The sequence below is a fragment of the Rattus rattus genome, chromosome X (assembly GCF_011064425.1).
Source record: "Rattus rattus isolate New Zealand chromosome X, Rrattus_CSIRO_v1, whole genome shotgun sequence".
NCBI classification, from domain to species: domain Eukaryota; kingdom Metazoa; phylum Chordata; class Mammalia; order Rodentia; family Muridae; genus Rattus; species Rattus rattus.
In genome coordinates, this window is record NC_046172.1 from 87,313,956 (window position 1) to 87,335,531 (window position 21,576).

The 21,576-nt window shown below is 44.2% G+C and overlaps 1 pseudogene; it reads left to right on the plus strand.

The window, feature by feature from the left end:
* Nucleotides 1–14,360: 14,360 nt before the first annotated feature.
* Nucleotides 14,361–19,223, plus strand: LOC116888786 (annotated as a pseudogene).
* The last annotated feature ends 2,353 nt before the right edge of the window (nt 19,224–21,576 follow it).

Consider the following 21,576-nt stretch of genomic DNA (forward strand, 5'->3'; position numbering starts at 1 on the left):
CAAGTTGGTTCTCCAGAGTCTGCTCTTTTCTACATTTACTGATAACATTTTGTTCTCAAGGAGCTTCACCAAGATTTGACAACTATATTTTTCTTCATTGTCCATGTAATCCATGTCCACTGTAGAAAAAGTGAGATGTGCAGAAATGGAAATGCAGTAAACAAATGCATGGGACCCATGTTAGTTCCTTTTCTATGGCTAAGATAAAATACCATGACCAAGGCAATTAATAGGAGACAATTTATAGGCAATTTAAGTGAGATATCATCTATAGTCTCAAGCATTTGAATCCTTGGTCCCAGTTGGCGCACTGTTTGGTTTAGGAAGTATCACCTTTGTGGTAGAAGTGTGTCACTGGGGCAAAATTTGATGTTTCAAAAGCTACGTGTTATTTCCAGTTTTCTTTCTCTGCTTGCAGCTTGTGCTTTGAGATGTGAACTCTCAGTTCCAGATGCCATACCTACCACCTATTGCCATGTCTGTCACCTGCTGCCATGCCTATCACCTGCTGCTATGCTGTTCCTGCCATTATGGATCCTCTAACCCTTTGGAACGATAAGGCCAAATGAAAGCTTTCTTCTTTAGGTCCCCTTAGCCATGATGTTTCATCATAGCACTAGAAAAGTAACAAACCTAACCCCCATTCAACCCCCATCTTAGTCACTGTTCTGCTGCTGTGAAGAGACACCATGACCAAGGTAACTATATAAGAGAACACATTTAATTGGAGGCTTACTTACAGTTTGTGATGGTTTGCATATGCTTGGCCCAAGGAGTGGCATTGTTAGAAAGTGTGGCCTTGTTGGAGGAAGTGTGTCACTGTGGGGGTGGGCTTGGAGACCCTCCTCCTAGCTGCCTGGGGATGCTCAGTCTGTTTCTGGCTTCCTTCAGGTGAAGATGTAGAACTCAGCTCCTCCTGCACCATGCCTGCCTGGATGCTGTCATGCTGCCATGTTTCCACCTTGATGATAATGGACTGAACCTCTGAACCAGGAAACCAGCCTCAGTTAAATGTTGTCCTTTATAAAACTTAAATTGGTCATGGTGTCTGTTCACAGCAATAAGTCCCTAACTTAAGACACAGTTTCAGAAGTTTAGCCAATTATCATCTTAGTGGGGAACATGGTGGTGTTCAGGTAGGTACTGGATCAGTAGCTGAGAGTTACACCCTGATCAAAAGAGAAAGGGGGAGGGGGAGGGAAACAGAGAGAGTTTAGAAACAGGCAGACACTGGGCCTGGCATGGGCTTTTCAAACCTCAAAGCCCACATCTCCAGTGATACAATTTATCCAACAAAGCCATACATCCTAATCATTCTCAGCTAGTGCCACTCCCTGATGACTAAGCCTGGGGGGGCCATTCCTATTCAGACAACCACAACCCCAAGTCCACTGTCCAGAGGTGCCACTGTGAACATTTCTTGTGTCTTTGTTCTAGTATATTTTAAGACATTTATTCTAGTTTTTGAATTTATATGTATTAGTATGATCTGTGTGAATGCCAGGTGAGTGTGGATGTCAACTGAAGCCAGAAGAGGACATCAGATCCCAGGAGCTGGAATACAGATGGTTGTGGATGTCCTAGTCAGAGTGCTGAGAACTAAATTCAGGTCCGTTTCAGCAAGTGCTCTTAACCGTGGAGTCATCTCTTTAGCTCCTTCCAGTGCATACTCTTTATCGTCTTTTATGTGTGTGAATGTTTTGCCTGCATGTACGAGTGTGTACCATGCCTGCATGTATGAGTGTGTACCAAGTGCACGCAGTGCCTGAGGAGGTCATAGGAGGGCATTAGATCCCCTCGAACTGGAGCTGGTGCTAAGGATTGAATCCAGGTTCTCAGCTCAGTCGTTGCTCTTAAATCACTGGGCCCCATCCCCAGCTCCTTGATTTATTTGTTTTTATTACATTTACTTATGTTGCGTCTTTCTTTGTGTGTTCCACAGCACACGTGTGAGAGTCAGAAGACAACCTGTAGAAGTGAGATAGATCTCTTTCTTCACTAGGTGGCTCCCAGGGCTCGAACTCAGGTTGTAATTCTTGATGGTTAGTGCTTGTACCCACTGGGCCATCTTCCCAGTACCTGGGGAAGAGTATATAAAATTATAAATGGTCTCATGTAGCCTAGGGTGGTCTGCAACTCTCTACGTAGCCAAGAATGGCCTTGAACTTTCTTGTCTCAGCCTCCAAGTATTGGAGTTGCAAGCTATTATGCTTGACTGGTTTAATTTTTTTTTTTTTTTGAGTTCAACACATTCATATGAAATTTTATCTGGTATATACTGGGGCTCCTTTTTAAAATTTTTCCCCTTAATTGTGTAGATTATGTTGTGTGAGCAAAAGTGTATCCATTTTGTATGTATGTGTGCTCACCTACGTATGTGTATGCATGTGTGGAGGCTGGTTGCTCTTCCTGGGAAGGATTTCTTATCCTTTCTGCTAGTATAACCACCCAGCTTGCTTTGGGGATCTCCTGTCTCTGTCTCCCAAGTGCTGCTATCACACTCACCTGAATAATTTCTTTTTACATGAGATCTGGTATCCAAATTTCAGTATTCATACTTGCACGGCAAACCCTTTGTCCACTCATCCCTCTCCCCTGACTACTGAGATCCTATTTTAATATGTGCATCATGTGAGGTACTTGTTAGAAACCCAGGAGTCCCTGATACCTCCCCTTCTTGAGGTTTCACTTTGGTAAATATGGATAAGGGATCAGAAATCCACATTTGTTTCAATCACTCCAGCTAATTGTGGTGCATAATGGCCCTGATAGTATTTCTAGCAACTATACAGTGTGTAATATAGTCTGCTTAATGGCTGTGGCAATTTCCCTCAGCTTCTACATGCTACAATCCATCCTATGGAAGGCCACTGGAGTTCTCTTGTGGACTCATTTCAGGAGAACTCTCTAAGTTAGCTTCCTGTTGTTACAGGATCATCTCAAACTCCCCAAGGCAGCATTCTAGACCCTCAGTTATCTTTTGGGATCAATCTGATGAGCCAGAAGGCCATGGCTGTCTCAGCGCTTTCCCATCTAGCCAGGCCTGCATAGTAATGAGTTGTCCTGCTGAAGCCTTGAACATCCCCAAAGGATACAGAGCCTAGGCAGTCATCCCAGTTCTCACATCCATTTCCTGTCCTGACTTCTAAAATGATAGTTGTCTTCTTAGAACTAGCGATGTGATGCTCTGATTGCTATGGATTTTAACTCAGTGAAGCTTGTCTTCCTCTCAGATTCAATCTTCAGGGACATGGTATGTATATCTTGCCCCCCCTCCAAGGCCTCTATCATAACTCTAGGCATGAGGAAGCTAGTTGTGTCTAATTATTTTAATACATATTCTTAAATAAAAATATATATTAAATGTATGTGTATACATATGTGTCCATGTGAATTTATATGTACCATGTGCACACAGGTGCCCATGGAGGCCACAGGACATCAGAACCTCTGGAACTGGAGTTGCAGGCAGTTGTGAGCCTGCCAGGTGTGAGTGCTGGAATCTGAACTGGAATCTTCTGCAAGAGCAGTAAGCGCTCTTAACCACTGAGCTGTCTCTCCAGCCCCCCAATACGTGGTCATTCTAAGAAGGAATTCTGTAGCCTCTCACACATCTTTCCTTGCACCAAATTGAGAAGGCTTGACAGATTTCTAGACATTTCACTTCGTTGTGATTTTGTTTGCTGATAACAAGGTTAAGCAAAAAAAGGTTATCTGGTTCCAGTGTTTATCTAATTCAACCAACCTGCTTATCACCTATGACAGGTCCACTTACAGATTTTCTCCTTGAAGAGTCTAACCTTTACTGTAATATGAGATATTTCTTTTTCTCCTACAAATGTAATGGTTTCTCTTTTTCTAGAAGAGCATGTTTTATTGGATTAAATAAATACAAAGGGGTTAATGGCTAAATAATTTCATTTGGGCTTCCTTAATCTCTTTTCTCTCTTTACCCTTCAGGGTTCTGTCTCCCTGAAGAACAGAAGTGCTTTAAATGAGTTTGCCTGGATGTGCAGAGTAGGTGGGGATACAGAAAGAAATGCCCTTTCTCTTGCAGTAGGCAAGGTGGTGAGCTTTGGCTCATCAAATATTTATTGAGCTCTTCTGGGCACCTAGCTCTGTGCATAGCACTCCAGAGAACACCAGGGTGGAGATGGATGAGTGAGTGGGAGGACGGCTCAAGAACCACGGCAGCAGTGGTTTGAGTTTGGAAATTGAGAGTCTTTAGAGCTGTTAGGGTGGTCACAATTTCAGTCAGATTTACTGTTTGAGGCTTAATAAGAAGTCAAAGATGTCTTTCAATAAAGTACTATAATGTGTTTGTGTGTACTCATACATTATTGTATACGTATGTGCACTATATGTACTGATAATGTACACTATCTGTACATTATTACTAATATTATGCTGAGTATCAAATCAAAACAATCTTCCTCTGAGTTAAATCCTTAGTCCCTAATTTTTTGTTTGTGTTTTGTCTTCTTTTGTTTTGAAACAAGGTCTCACTGTGTAGCTCTGGCTGTCTTGGAACTGACTATGGAGACCATGCTGGCCTCACACCAGAGATCTGCCTGCTTGCCTCCCTGGGTGCTGGGACTAAAGGAGGTGGCTACCGACGCGTGGCTACTGTTTTTTTTTTATTTTGAAGGGCGGTAGAACTTATTTAGTATTATTGTATAAATGTGAAAGTTCTGGAAAGTTGTGAGCCACTATGTAGATGTCGGGAATGGAACCCAGGTTGTCTGCAAGAGCGACACGTATTTTTAACCACTGAGCCATCTCTCCAGCTTCTGTTTGTATTTTTTAAAAAATATTTACTTATTTATGTGTATAAGTGGTTTTTCCTGTATGTATATATGTGCATAATAGGTGTGCTCAGAGCCCTCAAAGTTCAGAAAAGGTCATTGGATCTGGAACCGGACAGTTGTGATCCACTGTGTTGCTGGGAACAGAACGCAGGTCCTCTTTAAGAGCAGGCAGTGCTCTTAGTCACACAGACACCTCTCCAGCTTTCTAAACTTTTCTCAATGATAATGGCTGGCATTTCGTGTGTGCTTGTTGTGTTTGAAGCGCTTTCACTTTCCCAGTATTAACTTATTTAATCTCCCTCATAATCACACGAGGCAGACACAACTATGATGCAGATTGTGTATGGAGCAGCTGAAGTGCACATAGCTTTGCAGTATCAATGCAGTCCTTTTATTTTTATTTTTATAGATAATCTTTATTGAATGTTTGCTATATAAACATCATTTACAATTTATTTTTTATACTTATTTACTCTGCATGTGTATGGGGGTGAGCATTCATGCCCCTGGGCTTGTATATAAGTCAGAAGACGACTTTTGGGAGTTGGTTCTCTCCTTCCCCATGTGGGCTTCAGGGATTGAATTCCAGTTCAGCAGGCTCAGAGGCGAGTGCCTTTATTCAATGTGCTATCTCACATTGGAGGGAGAGGAAACAGAAATTGTGGTTCAGATGTACGATATGAGAGAAGAATACAAAATAAAAATTTCCATTTGTCAAAAAATAAACGAAAAGGGAAAAGCACCCCCCTCCAAGAGTTCAAGTCCAGCTTATGCTGCATGAAACCCAAACAAAACTAAACAAAAACCCCCAGCAACAAAGAGCAAGCAAACAAAACCACCCGAACCCAAACAAGACAAAACATTTTCCCATTGCTACAGAAAATAGAGGGGAAAGGAATGTCGGAAAACGTCTCTGGCTTACAATAGGGCTTTTACCATTAGACAGACCTTCATACCACTTTTCTCCCTTTTTCCAAATCTCCCGTGGATGCTAGAGAGTTTTCTGAAAATGCTTTATGCGGGGCATGTGGTCCCAGCACTTGGAAGCTTACATAGTGAGTTACAGGTCAGCCAGGGCTGCATACTGAGACCCTGCTTCAAGAAAAAAATTTAATCACATTTTAGTTAGTTAATTAATTAATTGATCATTGTGAATGGGGAGCAGGGGTTTCACATGTGTGGATGTGTTGGGAGATCAGAGGACAGCTTGCACGCAGTCCACTCTTCCACCAAGTGGGTCAGGGGGGATGGAATTCAGTTTGTCAGGTTTGGCAGCAAGTGCCTTTTGTGCAGAGCAAGTGAAAAGGATGAGCTGGTAAAAGGGCTTGCGGTCAAACTCAATGAACTGAGTTCGATCCCAGAGACATACACGGTAGAGAAATGATTTTAGCAAGTTGTCCGCTGACCTCCACACTCAGGTGATAGCACAACGTGAGCTACATAAATAGGTGTAAGTTAAAACTTACGAACGGAAACACATTTTTGGGTTGCATGCTGGGATATAAATTTCTTCAGGATTTTCTTCCTTGGCTTATGCAGATCCCTATTTGATGAGGAGAAAAGAGCGCTGGTTGACAGGATCTTAAAAAGGAACTTGGAAATAAAAGTTCAGCAGGCGGCTGAGACAGGAGTACTTCCTGGGAAAGTCTCGGGTCCGCCCAGATTCTGCTGCATGTCTGAGGGAGGAGGAGCCCTGCAGCACAGGGAGGAGCCAGAGCAGGCGGGCTGGAGCGCCGCGCACCAGGAAGTGACTGGCCCCTGCGACCCCTTAGCGCCATCCGCTGGTCTTTTAGTTTACCATTGCACGGTCCAAGGCCTTAGTGGCTCCAAAGGAAGGAGTCCTGGGTAAGTAGACTGGAAAATCCTGAGTAGGGAGTACTGTTCCCTGCACCCAAGTGTTTGGGACTGGGAGGAGCCAGGCGCACGGGGGCGCGGGGGGGGGATGTCACCCTGGGTGGCTTTGAAGGTTGCGGCCAGCCATCGCAATCCCCCTCCCGCTCTCTGCCCTAGGGCAGCCCTGCCACCTGCCTATGGTTTGGTGGCTTGTCCTAGCATCCGTTTGCTAACTAACTTAGTGACTGTTCCTATTGCTGTGGTACAATTCCCTAGCAAAAGCAGCTTTAAGGGAGAAAGGGTTTATTAGGCTTCAAATTGCAGCTCCCAGCAATTAGTCACGAAAAAGTCTAGGCAGCTAGCCACACCTACAGCCAACAGTACAGGGAGAATGAACGTACGATTTCCTCCCAGGCAGTTCCTGCAGTGCTCTGCAGTTCAAGACTGAAACTCAGAGATAGTACCCACAGGCCAGGCCTTTCCACCACAATTCATTTAACCAAGACAAACGCCTCCCACGTTCTATACAGGCAAACTTGATCTAAACCAGTGATCCTCAACGTGTTAGTGTAGCAACCCCTTTGGGAGTCAAACGACCCTTTCTCAAGGGTTGCCTAAGATCATCCTGAATATCAGATATTTACGTTCAGATTTCTAACAGTAGCAACATTACAGTTATGAAATAGCAACAAAAATAATTTTATGGTTAGGAATCACCAGAACATGGGGAATTGTGCTAACGGGTGACAGCAATGGAAGGTTGAGAGTCATGATCTAGACTATTCCTCTTCAGCTATCTATCCCTACCTACTCACCCCAACTCCAGCTATAACCTTGACAATTGAAACAACCATCACAACACCCACCTTATAGATGCTTGTGCAACAAACATGTTCAAAGACGGGATTGCAGGCCTCTCTGGGGGAAGAACGGACATCACTGCATGGGGTTTGCAGTGGGACACGTTAGCAAATTCAGTTTCCTCTCAGCTTTAGTCAGTAATCCTGGCTGGAATCCAGCCAGTGGAAAGGCAGGTAATCAGGCACCTACCTAGAGGTTGCTGAATATTTTGGAATGTTTAGCTCTCTGAAGCTTAGAGCTTTCAGATTGTCTCTGACTTGAACCTCTGAGCACTGGAGGCAGATTATCCACTGAAGCTCAGTAAACGTTAACTGTAGGTGGTTGCTGTACACGCTTGGACTTTCTAGTCACTGATTAATCCTGAGGCAGGACTAGAGCATGTTCTCTCTCTCTCTCTCTCTCTCTCTCTCTCTCTCTCTCTCTCTCTCTCTCTCTCTCTCTCTCTCTCTCTCTCATTTGTTTTCTTGATGACAGCCATTCTGACCAGGGGAGGTTTTGTGCTGTTTTTTGTTTTTTGGAGACAGGGTTTCTTTCAGTACCCCTGGCTGTCCTGGAACTTTATAGACCAGGCTGGCCTTGAACTCACAGAGATGCACATGCCTCTGCCTCCTGAGAACTTGGATTAAAGGCGTGTGCCACCACGGCCTGGCAACAAAGTAGTTTTAATCTACATTGGTTTCCTTGTTTGTTTATTTGTTTATTTTAGTTCTCTGTATTCTAGGTATCAAACCCCTATCAAATGTATGGTTAACAAAGTTTATCTCACTATCTGTAGGCTGCCTCTCCATTTTGCTTTTGATATGTGTGTGTGTGTGTGTGTGTGTGTGTGTGTGTGTGTAAGCTTTTTAGTTTCATGAGCCTCAGTTCATCAACCATTGCTCATATTTCCTGAGTAACTAGTGTCCTATGCAGAAAGTTCTGACCTCAGGCAGGTTTTTATAGTTTTCTCTTGTAGCTGCTTATTTTTTTTTCTTGAATTTTTTTTCTCTACCTTTAGCTAATGTCATCCCACCTTTGGAGCCTATGCTATTTTTGTAAAATTTGGATTTGTTTAGTTTATGTGTATAACCATTTTGGCTGCATCTATGTCTGTGTACCACAGCAATGCCAGATGCCCATGGAAGTAAGAAGAGGACATTGAATCCTGTGGAACTGAAGTTTCAGATGCTTGTAAGATGCTAAGTGGGCGCTGGGAATCAAACATGGGTCCTTTGGAAGCTCAGAGGGTGCCTTTAGCCACTGAGCTATCTCTCCAGTCCCAAAGCCTATGTTCTTAAATGTGACAACTCATTGCCTCTTAATTGTGTCAGTAGATGGAGAATGCGATTATTAACATTTGAACTATAGAATAGCTTAAATGTAGCTTAGACATTTGAAAATTTCCTTCCAACCCCAAATAATGTCATCCTGACACTTGAGTTTGGTAGCTGGGGGTATTTTTTAGAGCAGATCAGTAGGTTATCAAGCCGAGTTCATTCAAAGGTTTGGTGACACTTAAGAACAGTTCTCATCCATTCCTGGTGGTGAAGACCTGTAGTCTTAACTACTCAAGAGGCTAAGGCAGGAGGATCATGAGTTCCACTCCTATCTGAACTGCACAAGGAGTTCTAAGGCCACCTTGGACACCATAGTTAGACCCTGTCTCAAAATAAAGAGTGAAATGAGGGCTGGTCATTAAAATGAGTAACTTTTCCCATTTCAATCAAATTATAATTCATTGAATGGAAATATCTTCAATAAGACAACAAAGAATACTGTTATTTTTATAAGTAAGCACACCAAAATGCTAACAATTTGCCTTTTAAATTTTATTTTATTTATTTACATTCCATCTGTTGCCCTCCCTTTCCTGTTCCCCCCTCCCACAGTTCCTTATTTCATTCTTCCTCTCCCTTGCCTCTGAGAGGGCACGCCTTCCACCAGGCCTCCCACTTCCCTGGGGCCTTAAGTCTCTTGAGGATTAAGCACATCTTCTCCTGCTGAGACCAGACCAGGTAGACCTCTGCTACATATGTGCAGGGGCCTCGGACCAGGCCATGTATGCTGCCTGGTTGGGAGCTCAGGGGGTCTGGGTTAGTTGAGACTGCTAGTCTTTCTATGGGGTTGCCCTCCCCTTCAGCTTCTTCAGTGCTTCCCCTAATTCAACCATAGGGGTCCCCCACCTCTGTTCAATGGTTGGGTGTAAGTATCTGCCTCTGTCTTGGTCAGCTGCCCGTTGGGCCTCTCAGGACAGCCATGCTAGGCTCCTGTCTGTAAGCACACCATAGCATCAATAACAGTGTCAGGCCTTGGAGGCTCCCTATGAGCTGTATCCCCAGTTGCCCAGGTCATGGGACCTCCTTTCCCTCAGACTCTTCCCCATTTTTGTCCCTGCAGTTCTTTTAGACAGGGGCAATTCTGGTCAGAAAATTTGACTGTGAATTAGTAACCCTGTCTATCTATAGGAGGTAGACTATTTGAGTTCCCTCTCCCCAGTATTGGGCATTTTGGCTAAGTTCACCCTCAATGAGTCCTGAGAGGTTCTTACATTTCAGGTCTCTGGCATTATCTAGAGGGCCTCCTTACTTCCCACTTCCTAGGCTGCATATTTCCATTCATTCTCTTGTCCCACTGGGCTTCTCTCCTGTTCCTTCCCCGTACCTGATCCCTCTTTCCCCTCCCTATCCCACCCAGAGCCTTCCCTCCCTCTGCTTCTGTGATTATTACCTTCCCGATTCTAAGTGGGATCAAGGCATCCTCACTTGGGCCTATCTGCTTGTTACACTGCTTTGTATATAGATTGTATCCTAGATATTCTGTACTTTTTGGCTAATATCCACTTATCAGTGAGTACATGCATGTCCTTTTGGGTCTGGGTTACCTCACTCAGGATGATATTTTCTAGTTCCATCCATTTGCCTGCAAAACTCAGGATATCCTTTTTCCTTTTCTTTTTTTAAAATTTTGTAATTATATTTATGTACAGAAAACTTAAGTGTACATTTAACCCAGTTTAGTGGCGAGTTCATTAGCCTTTGCCTTTTCCAGCTTGGCAATGAGAGCCACAGACCTAGGACCCAGGACGTTGCCTCCCCAGTGGCAGAGGATCTAGTCTTATCTGTCATTATAATTGGTCCTAATAGCTTCCACCAGCTTAGCCAGAGCACCCTTGTCTTCCGAGTTAACCTGTGTGAAGGCAACAGTGGTGCTTGTCTTCCTGTGGACCAGGCGCCCCAGCCTGGCCTTTCCCTTGATGATGCAGTAGGGCACCCCTGTCTTTCGACTCAGGGCAGGCAGGGAAACCACCAGCTCAGTGGGGTCTACATCATGGGCAATCACCACCAGCTGAGCCTTCTTGTTCTCCACCAAGGTGGTGACTGTATTGACCCCTGCTCGGAGGACTCAGAGGACAGGCGGTCTCTCAGTTAGGACGTCCCCTTTGCCAGCAGCTTTCTTCTCAGCGCGGGCCAGCAGCCTCTGCTTCTTCTCCTGCTTTGTCTCTGGCCGGTACTTGTGGGCAAGCTTAAGCAGCTGAGTCGCTGTTTGCCTGCGAAGGGCCTGGGGGAACTGGTTGATGGCAGGAGGCACTTTGAGCCGCTTATAGAGGATGGCCCTTTGTTGCTGCAGCCTGATGTAGCAGGGCCATTTGACGAAGCGCGTGAGATCTCTTTTGGCCTGGATGTCCTGCCCAATGCCGAAGTTCTTAGGGCTTTTCTCAAACAAAGGATTGACCACCTTTTTGGCCTCCTGTTTCTTGACCACAGCGGGGGCCGGGGCCACTTTCTTCCCCTTGGCCTTCTTTCCTTTGGACATCTTGCTCGGCTGGAGGAGAGAGCTGCTCGGCTGGAGGAGAGCGCATCCTTGTTCTTAATAGCTGAGTAATATTCCATTGTGTAGATGTACCACATTTTCTGTATCCATTCCTCTGTGGAAGGGCATCTGGGTTCTTTCCAGCTTCTGGCTATTATAAATAAGGCTGTTATGAACATAGTGGAGCACGTGTCTTTTTTATATGTTGGGGCATCTTTTGGGTATATGCCTAAGAGAGGTATAGCTGGGTCCTCAGGTAGTTCAATGTCCAATTTTCTGAGGAACCTCCAGACTGATTTCCAGAATGGTTGTACCAGTTTGCAATCCCACCAACAATGGAGGAGTGTTCCTCTTTCTCAGCATCCTTGCCAGCATCTGCTGTCACCTGAGTTTTTGATCTTAGCCATTCTGACTGGTGTGAGGTGGGATCTCAGTGTTGTTTTGATTTGCATTTTCCTGATGACTAAGGCTGTTGAACATTTCTTGAGGTGCTTCTCAGATATTTGAGATTACTCTGTTGTGAATTCTCTGTTTAGCTCTGTACCTGGGTTATTTGGGTTTTTGGATCTTAACTTCTTGAGTTCTTTACGTATTTTGGATATTAGCCCTCTATCAGATGAGGGGTGCTGCTCACTGGCTTTCTCCTCATGGCCTGTTCAGCCTGCTTTCTTATGTTACCCAGGAACACTAGCCCTTGGGTGGCACTGCCTATAGTGATCTGGACTCTCCTGCATAAATCAAGAAAAAGCACCGTGGGCTTTCCAACAGATCAGTCTGAATAGAAGCCTTTTCTCAATTGAGTCCTCTTCCCAGAATATCCTAGTGTTTGTGTCAAATTGACACACAAACAAACGACCCTAAGTAGCATATACCCTAAGGTAAACAAGCAGAAGGGACGTCCTGTAATGGAGGAGGAGGGGTTCCCTATTAGAACACTCTGATAAAGGCACTGACAGACACAGTGCCTGCCACTGTATTTGGAGAGTCACATTTCTTAACTCTTGCAGCAAGTGTGTCAGACTTGTCCTTGGAGGTATTCATATAATTCCATTCTTGTGCGCTCCATCTGTAGTGCCTCCCCCATTCAGTTCCATGAGAGCCTTAAATGCATTGTGACAGTACTAACACAGAAACGCTTCTGCTAGGTGCTGGGCACTGCGCTTACAGCCTTACAGATGCCCTGTCTCTTTAATCTTCAGTTGAGGACTTTTTTATGTAGTGTGGGGGTTGGATTTAGGGCCTGGTAGCTGCTAGTCAAGAGCTGCATCATTGATCTTGTCCCCTGGCAGTACATTTTATTTTTATTAATCATCTTTATTTAGCTCTTATAGCTGCTCTTATGAGGTAGGTATCATTAGGATTTTCTCTGTTTAACAGATGAAAGAAATGTCAGAGGAATGACTAACCTGCGAGAAGCCATCTGGCTAAAGTGTTAGAGCCAGAAGACAGCCCAAGCTCATTCTATCATCCTCCTGATTCTAGGGCCTGCACTCCTTCCTGAAAGACCAAAGCATTCACTTACCCTTGCTGTCTGCCTCCACCTATTGTCTTCTTTCCCTTTTTTGCGTCAGACATTGTTGTCCTGGCTGCGTCAATGCCTGCATCAAAGATATCTATCCCTCTTGACTTCTCTAGCTCCATGTATTGGGCTTCTTCTTCCTGATTATTCTTTTCCTTTGTAAACCAACCTTTCCTCCATTTTCCCTCTCTTCCTTTCTTGCTCTCTCTCCCACTCCACCCTCTCCGTTTCCTTCTTTGTTAGGGTCTGATTATGTAGCCCTGGCTATCTAGAACTCACTCACCATCTCGGCCAAGCCCCTGCCTGCTTAGCGCTGGGATTACAGGTATGCCATCATGCCTGGTCTTACTGCTTGGTCCTCTTTTAAGTCAGCAGCACCTCTTCTTGTTCTCTTCTAGGTGGAGTCACTGGCCTTTCGTTCTTCTCTATAGTCAACGTTCTTGTTTTGTACACTAACTGGCGCTTACAGGACTGCGGAGACAGATCTTTACTTCTCCGTACTAGAGCTGTCTGCTCTACGAAGCCGTTCTTGAGCTTGATCTTCTCAATTAGACTGTTAAGGTATAATTCGTTCTGCACTGCTGTGACCTGTTGCCTTGTACATAGTAAGCACTTACTAAATATCCATCGGTTGATTGGCCATTGGGTAGGAGGGTAGGAGAGAAGGGATTGGCTGAAGAAATGTATCCTGGGGTACAGAATCTTATTTTCTTCATCTCTTTATTTTGGGAGCTGGTTATTTATTTATTTATGTTTGTGGTACTAGAGATTAAACCGATGGCCTCACACCTTCTAGGAAGGCATCCTACCCCTGAGGTGTACCCCTGACCTTTTTATTTTGAGACAGAGTCTCATTATATAGCTCCAGTTGACCTGAAAATTACTATGTAGTCGAGGCTGGCTGCCTACACACAGAGGTCTGCTTGTCTGTCTCCCAAGTGCTCTTATGCAAGGTGTACACTACTATACTCAATCTTTTCTGTCTCTTTTTTTGGAGACAGGTTCTCATATAGCCTAGGCTGGTCTCAAAAAGCAATATATAGATAGTCAATGATGACCTCGAACTTCTGATATTCCTGCTTTTACTTCCTGAGTGCTGGGAATTAAACCCATGGCTTTGTGCATACTAAGCAAGCATCCTGCCAACTGAGCTACTTCCCTAGCTCATTTACTACTACTACTACTACTACTACTACTACTACTACTACTACTACTACTACTATTATTATTATTAGCCAGGCTAACCTTGAACTCACCTGTGTAGCCTGGATGGGCCTTGGCCTCATCTTTCTGCCTTAGGCTTCTGAATCGCCGGGAAGTTTTAGGCCTAAACCATCAAGTCTGGCTTAAAGCTTTGTCTTGCATGCCCTAAGTTGTATTCAATAGGTATGTTTTGCTGAATGTTCGCTGCTAGTACTGTGCTTGGTGCTGCAATTCCATAAGGGTTTATAAATGGCCAAAGGCTTTAGGAGTTCTCCCCTACAGCCACCTTTCAGTGGGTGAATTACAATGTGTGTCTTTGATTGGCAGGCATCAAGAGAAGAGTCCTAATGCACAACCCAAGATTATTCCTTTCCAGGGTGAGTTTCTTCTCCAAACCAGGACTGCTTCCCTGGGATACTGCAAGACCACCGGATTTGTCACAGTCCTTTTTGGGCACAGCACATAAGGGGCGTTTCACCAGCGTGATAGCTAAGAAACACCAATCGGACAAAAATATCAGAAGAAACAAAGGCATTGTAGACCACAGATGACTCCTGGCAGGAGAGGTAAGACCTAAGCTGATGTCTGTTGTTTGCTGCAGATCAGAAGCTATGGGTCCATTGACATTCTGTTGTGCTAATCTGGCTGACTTAGAACTGTAAGATTCCTGAGGTTGCTTGGAGTAGTGTGATCAGGGCAGTCGTGATGACTTGTGCAGGATAGTAGTAGAACTACTTCAGGATTGTAGGAAATATTTTTGTCTTAGGGTGCATCTTTGTCAGAAAGGAGATCTTAAACTGCCATCTTGCTTCTAAAGAAGGTCTATGGAGCTGGGTGTGGTGGTGCACATTTGTTACTGCAACAATCAGGAGATGGAGACAGGACTATCTGGCGTTACCATCAGCAAGTTTGAGGCTAGCTTGGGCTACGTGAGGCCCTGGGTCTAAAACCAAAGTAAAGTAAAAATAAATTAAAACAATTTAAAAACTAGGAAAATCAAAATCAAAATACTATTCAGGCATGGTGGTGAATGCCTTTAATATCAGCCCTTTGGAGGCAGAAGCAGATGAATGAGTTCAAGGCCAGCCTGGTCTACATTAGAGTTATAGACCAGCCAGGGCTGCATAGACCCTGTTTCAAAACAAGCAAACAAAGTTACATGGATTGGAGATGAATAGTCTCTTTCTAGCCAAACACAATATACCTCATTTTATGTGACAAAGGTATTTTTAAGGTCAAATTACATTTTAAAAGCATTAAGGAGGTGAGCTTTTGAGAGGAACTCAGGAGTAAAGCTTTTTTTAATATGACTAATTACCACCTGATAAATCTGAAATGTTATTATATTGAATTTGCCCATCTGTTCTGCTTTGTTAAGTACCAGACATCACCAAAATGGGCTCTTCTCCCAGACTCCCATCTCCTAAGGGGAATGAGAGTCAGTTGTAGCTTCTGAATTTAAGTAAAACCTCAGAGAGACTGGTGACAGGAGGTCCTTATGCAGAGTAGGTGCTCAGTACATATTTAGATAATTAACAGTGTATCTGAATTATTTTATTCAAGGCTGGCTGATGCTGTGACTCCATTCTGGAGGCTGAGATATGAAGAACAACTCAAGGTAGGTGTCTAGCTTGAATCTTCTCCCCCAACTACTCCAGCACAATGGCACTAGAGTCATGGGAAGCCTGAATAGAGAGTTCAGTCCACTTGTCCCATAGTTTCTTTCTTTGTTGTTGTTGTTGTATTTTTGTTTTTGAAGCAAAGTCCCAGGTTGGTTCCAATTCACTAAGTAACTAAGGATGACCTTGAACCTGTTGGTCTGCCTGCCTCCTGAATTACAGGAGTGGACTATCACACTTACTTTATGCAGTCTCTGGGCTTAAACCCAGGGTTTTGTGCATGCCAGACAGGCATTGTGTTGAGGAATCCATGTTCCCAGCCTCCCCACAGGTCTTTACATTTGGTTTGTAATGACGCTGATGTTTGAACTTGAGGCTCCTTATAGCTTCTGAACTCTAGACTTGTAGATCCAAGTGTTGATGTTCTTTCTTTGCTGTCCTTGTCATTCTTGTGTGTATGAGTGATCGAACAGTTGAACTTCTCAACATAGAAGCCACCAGCCACATGTGTCTGTTTAAATTTAAGTATAGTCAATTTTGCCATAATGCTTGCTTTGAAAACAAATTTGTTTCAATGGATTGATGTATTAGGGAACAATTTGAACATAATGTAGATTTCATGTTTGCCAGGAGCGATTTATTTCATGAGAAGTGCTAGGTGAAAGGAAGAAACTACCCAGTTGAAGCGCACTGTATAAGAATGCATAAAAAGCACATGCATATATGTCAGCCATCTTCTGGCAATCTCGGTTCTCTGATATTATGAACCACACCCATTCAGTACTGGAGATCGAATATACACCCGATATACTTTTAGTTTCTCATGCTATTCCCCTTTGGCACCCACTTCTACAAACAAATCTTAGGTCTTTGTGGGGGGGGGAGTTCAAGCCTTGTTGTCATTTATCCTTCTTTCTTTTCACAAAATTGTTAGCTTTATGTATTCTTTTGTATGTATGATTGTTTTCGCTTACATGTCTCAGTGTGTACCAGATGCATGCTTAGTTGTTCTATCAGAGGTCAGGAGGCATCAGATCCCCTGAGACTGATGTTACAGACAGTTGTGAGCCATCATAAGGGTGCTGGGAATTGAACCTGGGTACTCTGCAAGAATAAGTGTTCGTGACTGATGAGCCAACTCTCCAGCACCATACTCTAATTTTATTTTATTTTTTTAGCCATTTGACATATTGGAAAGTACAAGAGTGTTCTTACATGTACACACACACACACACACACACACACACACACACACACACACACACACAATCAGTTGTAAGAAAGATAATAAAAACCTTGCCATGGTGGTAGACACCTTTAATCCCAGCACTTGGCAGGCAGAGATAGCTGGCTCTTGAGTTGGAAGTGAGCCCAGTCTACATAATGAGTTCCGGGCCAGCCAGGAGGAAACAAAGAGCAAGGGGCTGGAGAGATGAGTCTGCTTTAGAGCACTCACCGTTCTTTTAGAACCTGAGTTGATTCCCCAGCATCCCCATGGCAGCACACAACCATCTGTAACCGCAGTTCCAGGGGATGTGACACCGTCTTCTGACCTCCATGGGTACCAGAAACACACCTGGTGCATAGTCATATATGCAGGCAAACAACCAGACAGGAAAAAATAAAAACAAGAGAAATTTAAAATCCCAAAGAACCCAAAACAAAGAATGATGGGAAAAAGGCAGGAAAGGATCCAAGGCTCAGATGACGATCCATATACTGTGGGTATTCTAGAGAAGTCACGTGAAGGCTGTGACAAGTAGAAATAAGGACAGAAGGGCCGAGAGGCAGGGAAGGGCATGGGGAATGGGACTAGCAGGAGCAGAATATATAGTGGCTCTAAAGAAAGTGGTATTCAAAGTGGTGCAAACCTGAGCGCACAAGATTGAGTACAAATACTTTCTGAAGAGGGGCCATTACAGCATTGTAATAGATTCCTACCTTCTGCTTTCTTCTCTGAAAGCAGTTTACCTGGGTGGATTACTGACTCATCGTAGGATGTTGTATGCCTAGTTCTATTTCTCCAGGAGCTCTTCCTTTGACTGGGGCCATTTCAAGTGCTCTAGCTACACATGACTAGTGGCTACTCTGTGTGAAGAACGTAGCACAGACAGAGCATCTCCATTATGGGACACTCTACCGGGCAGCACTGACATGTACTTTAAGTGTTTAATCTTAAAGGTCAGATAAAAAGATGAGCTCAGGCAGAACTCCCTCTTGACCTTTCCTTAGCATCTTATTAAGTCCTTGCCTGTGCTGGATTTCTTGCTTCTGTTATCTGCTAAGAGCATAACCCATGAATCTCGGAGAGACCTCTTTTGTCATCTTTTCTAGTCTTTGCAGTGAAACTACATTTGCTTCGTTGCTTGTATTCTCTCTGTTGCAGGTGAAATTTGAAGCTCAGAAGAAAATTTTACAAAGCCTGGAGTCTTACCTACAAGTACTCCATGGAGTCAGTGCCACAGTGGCTGCATCCCAGTCTGAGGGGCTCTGCTGTCTCCTCCATCCCATTATACCCTCCGTAAGTCCCTGCCTCCCTCGTTCTTACCTTCTGTGGCCCTGAAATGATATCAGCAATATTCTCTGGGCACTTGCTCAGATCAGATGATTATCACGCATCACTTGCCCATTCTTCTATTTATAATGGCCCCGAGGGAGAGATAGGTCCTCTTCTTTTTGTAAACGGAGCTTTCAGAGAATACAGAGAAGAAGCAATTTACCTAGAGCACACACCTAGAAAGTGTCGGAACAATGTTTACATATACGCTGCACTGTCTGATACAGAGCCCACTTCATCAGCCATGACCCTCTTACCTCCTCAGGCAGATTCCAGGCTTTAAAAACCCTTCCTACCAGCACTTCCAAATAGCAATATTTCATTCACGGCAGAAGTCGGCAGACCGTGGCCCTTAAGACCAAATCTGTCTGTTTTGTATTACAGCTGAACTCAGCCTGTTTGTGTCTGTGGCTGCTTTCGGGGCCCCAGTGTCACTCTCAAGTAGTTATGACAGGTGCCATATGTCCTGCCAAGCTTATTGATTCCAGCTCTTGACGGGTCAGGTTCACTAGCTCCTGCTTTAATGGGGAGACTGGAGATTTCTTTTGCTTTTTCAAATAGCAAGGAAATTCTATTCAAAAGCAAAGCAACAGCGCAGATCAGAAATACGCTGTTAAGGGCGACAGCACAGCATGTGACAGAGTTCTCACAGGCTTGGCAACCCTAACTGCTGTGGACCACGTGGATCATTCCAGCCATTGGCTTTCATGTATCATATCTTCTAAGTCAGCATCATCACTCCCCATCCTTCCCCTTTCTTGTTGTCCTCCTTCACTTCATCTGTCTCCTGGCCTTCTTTCCTTCTGTCCCCTCTAGCCTACCACCACTGGCTACCAGAACAAGTCCACCTTTTCTGTGAACCAGAGCCCAGATGGTAATCCAAAGACCGTGGGCTATTACCTAGGAACCTGGAGAGGTCAGTTCAAAACAAAACTAAACAAACAAAGAAACAAAAAAAAAGCAAAACAAAGATGGAGAAGGAAGAGGAAACAAGCGTAGCAGTGTCAACAGGAGTGGACCACACTGTGATCATAAAGAAGGCTGACGGCTTTGGCACAGCTCAGGCTCACAAGGTTGATCTGGGTTAATTTCTACTGACTATAACCAGGATAGACATTACTGCCCTGGCCTATTCTTCCTCTAAATGCAATTTACCAGCTAAGCCAGCGAAGGCCTCGAGTAAATGCTCCTGTTGTCACTGCTGCTGTCTCCTCGTTGTCGTCGTAATCGTTATTTTTGCTCCTATCCATATTGGGAGCAGTGCCCTCATTGTTAGTGAGTCACTATCAATTTTCCATCGTCATAGACCTAAAAACCGGAGCTCTCCGTGATTGCTGAATCTGCCTTAGAAGAACTGGAAGGGAAAGTGGGGGGTACTCGTGAGGGAAATCACAGGGGCATTTTCTGAAACTTACTGACTGCGTCCATTCCCAGATTCCATCCCTGAGCTTTTTATCTGCCTATTTTCAGTAAATCTACTTGAAGCCCCATCATTTCATATTACCTACACTGTTTAATATCCATACACCTTGAACTACAGTTCATTCAGACAAGCAATGCATTTAGCTTTTCCCTTCATGTGCTGAATTAAATGACTTTATGACTTCAGGGTTCTGTTATTCGGTAGTAGAAAAACAAAGCCCATTACATTTTATTTCCCTCTTAAAATCCATGCCATATCTTCACATGGCACACTTGTGGCATGGGAGGAAGTGTTTAGGACTAGCTCCATTAAGAATTAGCTGATGAATGCCTAAACCAGCAAACAATTAGGCTTTCTCTGAAAAAAAAAAAAAAACAACTATATGCTTTTGCTTCTTTGTATTAACATCTGCCTCCGAAAGGAGGAAATTTCAGCTGCCGGGTTAGGAGGAACATCATAAATAAAATCATTTTTGTTCACATAGATGGAAATGTCATCTGTGTACCATGTAATCATCTGAAAAACATCCCAGAGAAACACAGTCAAGTGGCTTAGGTAAAATTGAGCGAGGGCTGGTTGAAGATGACCCGGGGCATTGTACTCTCTTAACTGCAGTGTCCCTGACATTTTAATATGGGTGCCTGCCGTGATTGCTGGAGGAAAGGGGGGGGGCTGTGTACTGACAGTCTACCTTTTAATGTGGCTAGAACATTGCTCTGGTTTTGTTCCAGGGATGGTGTAGAGTGGGAGGCAGAAGTGCTATTGTTGCTGCAAATGTCAAGGGGTCCAAGGAGGTTGGTAATAAGGAATAATTAGGATAAGAGGTACTGCTGAGACCACTGTGATGCGTCAGGTGTTCCAAACATTTGAAAGGTTAATGCTTTCAGCGGAACAAAGAAGTACCCTGAGAGCTGTAGGCAAGGCAGTAAGGCATCATGAGACTGAGCTGGCACACGGCTCAGCGGTAGAATGCTTCATGCATGAAGACCTTGGTTTGATTCCTGGTCCCACACACAAAAAAGAAGCTTCTCATGGGATGACCCCTGAGACACTTTGAATTCGTCTGGTGTATGGGGCCACTACTGAGTGCCTGCTGTCTTTCAGGCACTGCACCTGGAGTGGGGCCGCAGGGGTGACTCAGTTTGTCATTAAAAATGATGCCTGTGCTCAGCCCTGAACAACAGAAGGCGGAAGCCTTACTGACGATTGAACAAGACGTCAAATGATCCTCTTCCTCCCCTTCATTCTTACCAGCACCTACCCTTTTAATGATGTTTGCTTCTGACACTGGGTGCTGCTTTATTTAGCATGCTAGTAAAGCATGCTAATGAAACACAGCGATAAGTTCCAGAACTTTCCACAGCTGTTTTTGTAGGCTCACTTTCTAGAATCCCCATGCTCTTCATCACCACCTTGTCCTATTTTTTTCTGAGTTTTTTTTTAAATTTTATCACATTTATTTATCTATTTGCTTATTATTTTAAAACAATCTCTTCATTTTTATTGTATGAATGTTTTGCCTGCATGCGTCTCTGTTCTACATGTATGTGGCTGCTCCCTGTGGAGGTTAGAAGAGGGTGTCAGATCCCCCGGAACAGGCGTTACAGGTGACTGTGAGCCAGCAATGGTTGCTGGGAATTGAACCTGGGTCCTGTGCAAGAGCAGTCGGTGCTCTTAACCTCTGAGCCACCTCTACAGCGCCTCTCTCTGTCTGTCTGTCTCTGTCTCTGTCTCTGTCTCTCTGTCTCTGTCTCTCTCTCTCTCTCTGTATGGCCTGTGCGTGTCCACATAACTATGTGTGCTGTGGTGTACTTGGGGAGGTCAGAGGACAATAGTCTCAGGCATCACACTCATGTTGTCAGTCCTGGTGGCAAGTACCCTTTCACTGAGCCATGTCTCTAACCTCTGTTAGTAATTATGCTAAAACTCTTACCCTTCTTTTTTTTTTCAACTTATTACCTTTG